Raw genomic sequence first — 6183 nt, 5'->3', positions numbered from 1 at the left:
CCTCCCAAAGTGCTGGGATTACAGGCGTGAGCCACTGTGCCCGGCTGACGCCCGGCTAATTTTTTTTTTTTTTTTTTTTTTGAGATGGAGTTTCACTCTTGTCCCCAGGGCTGGAGTGCAACGGCACTATCTTGGCTCACTGCAACCTCTGCCTCCTGGGTTCAAGTGATTCTCCTGCCTCAGCCTCCTGAGTAGCTGGGATTACAGGCATGCGCCACCACGCCCGGCTAATTTTTGTATTTTTAGTAGAGAGAGGATTTCACCATGTTGGTTAGGCTGGTCTCGAACCCCTGACCTCATGATCCAACCTCCTCAGCCTCCCAAAGTGTTGGGATTACAGGCGTGAGCCACCGCGTCTGGGCACCCAGCTAATTTTTGCATTTTTAGTAGAGATGGGGTTTCGCCATGTTGGCCAGGCTGGTCTCAAACTACTGGCTTCAAGTAATCTGACTGTCTTGACCTCCCATAGTGCTGGGATTACAGGTGTGAACCACCACACCTGACCAAAAAATTTTTTTTGTTAAAGACAAAGTCTCATTCTGTCACCCAACCTGGAGTACAGTGGTGCAATTATGGCTCACTGCAGCCTTGAACTTCTGGGCTTGAGCAATCCTCCTGCCTCAGCCTCCCAAGTAGCTAGGACTACAGATGCGTGCCACCACGCCTGGCTAATTTTTGTATTTCTTTTTTTTTGGTGGGGGCGTGGACAGGTTCTGGCCATGTTGCCCAGGCTGTTCTCAAACTCCTGCCCTCAAACCATCCTCCCATCTCAGCTTCCCAAAGTGTGGGGATTACAGGTGTGAACCACCTCGCCCAGTCTCACTATTCTACCAAATAACCCACTTGCAGATTTTTTGTTTCCTGTCTTGGTAAGTTTGAGCTCTGCTGACTTGGAAGCCTTAGTCCTCAAGGGAGGAATTCTTCCATCAGGGACACAACAATGATACCATTGAATTGGAAAATGAGACTGCCACCTGGTCGTGTTGGACTTTTTAGGCCACTGAACCAACCGCAGAAAATGGGGTTACTCTACTGGCTGGAGTTATTGATCCTTATGACCAGGAGGAAACTGGGTTGCTGCCATACCATGGGGGTAAGGATGATGTGTCTGAACCCCGGGTTTCTCTGGAGTGCCTCTTACTATTTCTATGCCCAATAATGCATGTTACTGAAAAACTGTGGTAACTAAAAGAAGGTAGGACAATGCGGACCCTTCAGGAATGAAGCTTTGCCTCATCCTACCAGGTAAAAAGCCCAATTACCGGGGCCCAAGGATTTTTGGATACTTAAAGAAGGAACCATAGTTACCAACTATGGGCTCATGACCAATTACAGAAATGAGGATCTTGGAAGCTTGTCATATTTCCTTTTTGCTTTTTTTTTTTTTTTGAGACGGAGTCTCACTCTGTCGCCCAGGCTGGAGTTCAGTGGCTCCATCTCGGCTCACTACAACCTCTGCCTCCTGGGTTCAAGCAATTCTCCTGCCTCAGCCTCCTGAGTAGCTGGGATTACAGGCATGTGCCACCATGCTTGGCTAATTTCTGTATTTTTTAGTAGAGACAGAGTTTCACCATGTTGGCCAGGCTAGTCTCAAACTCCTGACCTCAAGTGATCCGCCTGCCTTGGCCTCCCAAAGTCCTGAGATTACAGGCGTGAGCCACCGCACCTGGCCCCTTTTTGCATAATATAGTCATGTCTTTATTTGTACATGCTAGCCATCTTTTTTTTTTTTATTTGGTCCATAGGCATTTTATTTGTAAGTATGTATTACATCTCTAGAAAAAGAGTCCCAGGATTTCGCTTCCTGTGTGTTTTCGTCTTGCTTCTTCATGGTCCATGATGCCAGCTGAGGTTGTCAGTACAATGAAACCAAACTGGCGGGATGGAAGCAGATCATTCTGCCATTTTTCTAGATCTTTGCACATCAAATCTGGGGCTGATCCCACGTTGAGCCTGCCTGTGAGGTTTACAATAATTTTCCCAGCTGTATGATCATCAGTGATTTCAAATTCGCCCATGTAACCATGCTTCATCATCACAGTTAGAAACCGGACAATGACTTTGGAGAACGGCCTAATAAGAACCTGGCATTTTGCCTCTCTTTTTGGCATTGTTGATGTTCTTTTTTTTTTTTTTTTTTTTTGAGACGGAGTCTCACTCTTTCTCCAGGCTAGAGTGCAGTGGTGCGATCTCGGCTCACTGCAACCTTTGCCTCCCGGGTTCAAGCGATTCTCCTGCCTCTGCCTCCCACGTAGCTAGGATTACAGGCGTGCGCCACCACGCCCAGGTAATTTTTGTATTTTTAGTAGAGACAGGGTTTCACCATGTTGGCCAGGAAGGTCTTGATCTCTTGACCTCATGATCTGCCTGCCTCAGCCTCCCAAAGTGCTGGGATTACAGGCGTGAGCCACCGCGCCCAGCCTGTCGATATTCTTGAGAGCATCAGCCAGGACAGTCATATGCACCATTTTGGTGGCAGGGGAAGATGGCGGAAAGAGCTTTCTGTTTTTTCTCTCCTCGTTTTTATTTTTTATACAAGTTATTGGAGGTTAGCTCTACAATTCGGCCTTTAGGTAGCAGAATATTCAAGACTATGACTTAATTTGAGGAGTAATTAAAATAGCCAGCAACTGGTGCAATGACCATTATGACAGCGAGTCTCATTTTGGGGAAACAGTGAGAACTTTCCTTGTATGAAGGATAACTATCTCTCTTTTTAGTTTTTTGTTTTTAATTTTTGTGGGAACATAGTAGGTGTGTATATTTACGAGGTACATGAGATGTTTTGATACAGGCACACAATGCATAATAATCACATCAGGGTAAATGTGGTATCCAGCACCTCCAGCATTTATCCTTCGTGTTACAAAGAATCAAATTAAACTCTTTTAGATTTTGTTTTTTGTTTTTTGTTTTGTTTTGTTTTTTGAGACAGAGTTTCACTCTTGTCACCCAGTCTGGGGTGCAATGGCGCGATCTCGGTTCACTGCAATCTCTGCCTCCGGGTTCAAGTGATTCTCCTGCGTCAGGCTCCCAAGTAGCTGGGATTACAGGCATGCACCACCACACCCAACTAATTTTGTATTTTTAGTAGAGATTTCTCCATGTTGGTTAGGCTGGTCTCAAACTCCCAACCTCAGGTGATGCGCCCACCTCAGCCTCCCAAAGTTCTGGGGTTACAGGCGTGAGCCACCATGACCAGCCTTTTTTTTTTTTTTTTTTTTTGAGATGGAGTCTCACTCTGTCACCCAGGCTGGAGTGCAGTGGTGAGATCCTGGCTCACGGCATCCTCTGTCTTCCAGGTTTTTTGTTTGTTTGTTTGTTTGTTTTGAGATAGTCTTGCTCTGTTGCCCAGCCTGGAGGGCAATGGCGCAATCTCGGCTCACTGCAACCTCCGCCTTGCATGTTCGAGCGATTCTCCTGCCTCAGCCTCCTGAGTAGCTGGGATTACAGGCATGCGCCACCCCGCCTGGCTAATTTTTGTATTTTAAGTAGAGACGGGGTTTCACCATGTTGGTCAGGCTGGTCTCGAACTCCTGACCTCGAATTCCTGCCTTGGCCTCCCAAAGTGCTGGAATTACAGGCGTTAGCCACCACACCCAGCCTCTGCCTTCCAGGTTTAAGCAATTCTCCTGTCTCAGCCTCCCGAGTAGCCGGGGGATTACAGGCACCCACCACCACACCTGGCTGATTTTTGTATTTTTAGTAGAGACGGGGTTTCACCATGTGGGTCAGGCTGGTCTCGAACTCCTGACCTCAAGTGATCCACCCACCTCGGCCTCCCAAAGTGCTGGGATGACAGGCGTGAGCCACCACGCCCGGCCCTGTTTTAGTTATTTTTAAATGTACAATAAATTATTGTTGACTGTAGTCACCCTGTTGTGCTATCAAGTAATTTTTTTTAATCTTTTGTTTTTTTTTTTTTGACAGGGTCTCTCTGTGTTACTCAGGCTGGAGTGCAGTGGCACGATCTCTGCTCACTGCAGCCTTGACCTCCCAGCAGGCTCAAGCAATCCTCCTGCCTCGTCCTCCCGAGTAAATGGGACTACAGGCGTGCGCCACCACACCCAGCTAAGATCTTTTTTAAAATGCTTAATCCAGAAGTCATTACAAACAAATACTAGATCTTATTTGTTCTATCTAAATATATTTCTGTACCCATTAACCATTCTGCCTTCCCCACCTCCATTACCCTTCCCAATCTCTGGTAACCATCCTTCTACTTTCTGTCTCCAGGAGTTCAACTGTTTTTCATTTTTGGCTCCCACAAATAAGTGAAAACTTTTGAAGCTTGTCTCTGTGCCCACCTTATTTCACTTAGCATCATGACCTCGAGTTCCATTCATGTTGTCACATATGACAGGATCTCATTCTTTTTTATGGCTGAATAGTACTCCATTACATATATGTACATTTTCTTTATCCACTCATCTGTTTCTTGGGGTTTTTTCTGTTTTTGTTTTGAGATGGAGTCTCCACCTGTCACACAGGCTGGAGCGCAGTGGCATGGTCTTGGCTCACTGCAACCTCTGTCCACCTCCCAGGCTCAAGCGATTCTCCTGCCTCAGCCTCCCGAGTAGCTGGGACTACAGGCGCCCGCCACCAGGCCTGGCTAATTTTCGTATTTTTAGTAGAGATGGAGTTTCACCATGTTGGCCAGGCTGGTCTCGAACTCCTTACCTCAAGTGATCTGCCTGCCTCAGCCTCCCAAAGTGCTGGGATTACAAGCGTGAGCCACCATGCCCGGCCAATTTTTACTATTTTTATGTTTTATTTCCAAAAGCTTTGAACGAATTTTACTATTTATGTGCAAATTCTTTTTTTTTTTTTTTTTTGAGACGGAATTTCACTCTTGTTGCCCAGGCTGGAGTGCAATGGCACAATCTCGGCTCATCGCAACCTCCGTCTCCCGGGTTCAAGCGATTCTCCTGCCTCAGACTCCCAAGTAGCTGAGATTACAGGCATGCACCACCATGCCAAGCTAATTTTGTATGTTTAGTAGAGATGGGGTTTCTCCATGTTGGTCAGGCTGGTCTTGAACTCCTGACCTCGGGTGATCCGCCCACCTCGGCCTCCCAAAGTGCTGGGATTACAGGTGTGAGCCACCGTGCCCGGGGTTCAAATTCTTTATTTTGAAACAATTTCAAATGTACAGAGATGTTAAAAGGCTAGTGTTTCCAGGAAAGTCTAGAACGTCAGGATAACATTTACCCAGATTCACCAGTTGTTAATATTTTGCCACATTTGCATTCTCTCTTTCTGTGTATATGATACACATATATATATATACTTTTTTGGAAACCTTGTGTGTATGTGTGACAGAGTCTCATTCTGTTGCCAGGCTGGAGTGCAGTGAGGAGATCTCGGCTCACTGCAATCTCCGCCTCCCGGGTTCAAGCGATTCCCCTGCCTCAGCCTCCTGAGTAGCTAGAACTACAGGCGCGCACCACTACGCCTTGCTAATTTTTTGTATTTTAGTAGAGACGGGGTTTTTCACCATGTTGGCCAGGCTGGTCTCGAGCTCCTGACCTCAAGTGATCCATCCCCCTCAGCCTCCCAAAGTGCTGGGATTACAGGCATGAGCCACCACACCTGGCCTTTTGGAAACATTTGAGAGTAGGTTGCATCTATCACACTCCCTTGCCCCATCATACTTCTTTGTATATTTACTAAGAATATACCCTGGGCTGGGCTTGGTGGCTCACGCCTGTAATCCCAGCACTTTGGGAGGCCAAGGTGGGCAGATCACTTGAGGTCAGGAGTTCAAGACCAGCCTGGCTAATGTGGTGAAACCCCGTATCTACTAAAAATACAAAAATTAGGCCAGGCGCAGTGGCTCATGCCTGTAATCCCAGCACTTTGGGAGGCTGAGGCAGGTGGATCACCTGAGGTCAGGAGTTCAAGACCAGCCTGACTAACATGGAGAAACCCCTTCTCTACTAAAAAATACAAAATTAGCCAGGCGTGGTGGCACATGCCTGTAATCTCAGCTACTCAGGAGGCTGAGGCAGGAGAATCACTTGAACCCAGGAGGCGGAGGTTGCAGTGAGCCGGGATCTCACCACTGCACTGCAGCCTGGGTGACAAGAGGGAGGGAGACTCTGTCTCAAAAAACAAAAAACAAAACAAAACAAAAAAACACCCTCACCAGGCATGGTGGCTCATACCTGTGATCCCAACACT

At 47.0% G+C, this 6183-nt stretch overlaps 1 pseudogene; it reads right to left on the bottom strand.

The window, feature by feature from the left end:
• Nucleotides 1-1678: 1678 nt before the first annotated feature.
• On the bottom strand, nucleotides 1679-2468 carry LOC129015827 (small ribosomal subunit protein uS8-like; annotated as a pseudogene).
• Between the last annotated feature and the right edge of the window lie 3715 nt (nucleotides 2469-6183).

This window comes from Pongo pygmaeus, chromosome 18 (genome assembly GCF_028885625.2).
Source record: "Pongo pygmaeus isolate AG05252 chromosome 18, NHGRI_mPonPyg2-v2.0_pri, whole genome shotgun sequence".
NCBI lineage: Eukaryota > Metazoa > Chordata > Mammalia > Primates > Hominidae > Pongo > Pongo pygmaeus.
The sequence above is the reverse complement of the archived record's forward strand: the minus strand, read 5'-3'. Positions and strand labels throughout refer to the sequence as shown.